Raw genomic sequence first — 275 nt, forward strand, 5'->3', positions numbered from 1 at the left:
AGTCACTTCGTATCTTAACTCTTAGTTTATCGTCTTGTTCGTTTGCTCTTACTGAACGAGGGCGTTCGGAAACGTTTGGGAGTTTCGCGAAGTTTCGTGAGCGTATTAGATAAAGACGATGGGACATGTTTTTAAGATCTCGTATCATGTCTTGAGATGTTAGTGGACCAGTAGGACTGGGTTTAGGGCAAGACCTAGGTATACTTTCGGCTCTAAGGCTCTGCGACGACTGATCGGCTCTCGTTTTGCCTGTGGGCGATTTCCACCTGGTTCTT

Source organism: Brassica oleracea, chromosome C7 (genome assembly GCF_000695525.1).
Source record: "Brassica oleracea var. oleracea cultivar TO1000 chromosome C7, BOL, whole genome shotgun sequence".
Classification (NCBI taxonomy): Eukaryota; Viridiplantae; Streptophyta; class Magnoliopsida; order Brassicales; family Brassicaceae; genus Brassica; species Brassica oleracea.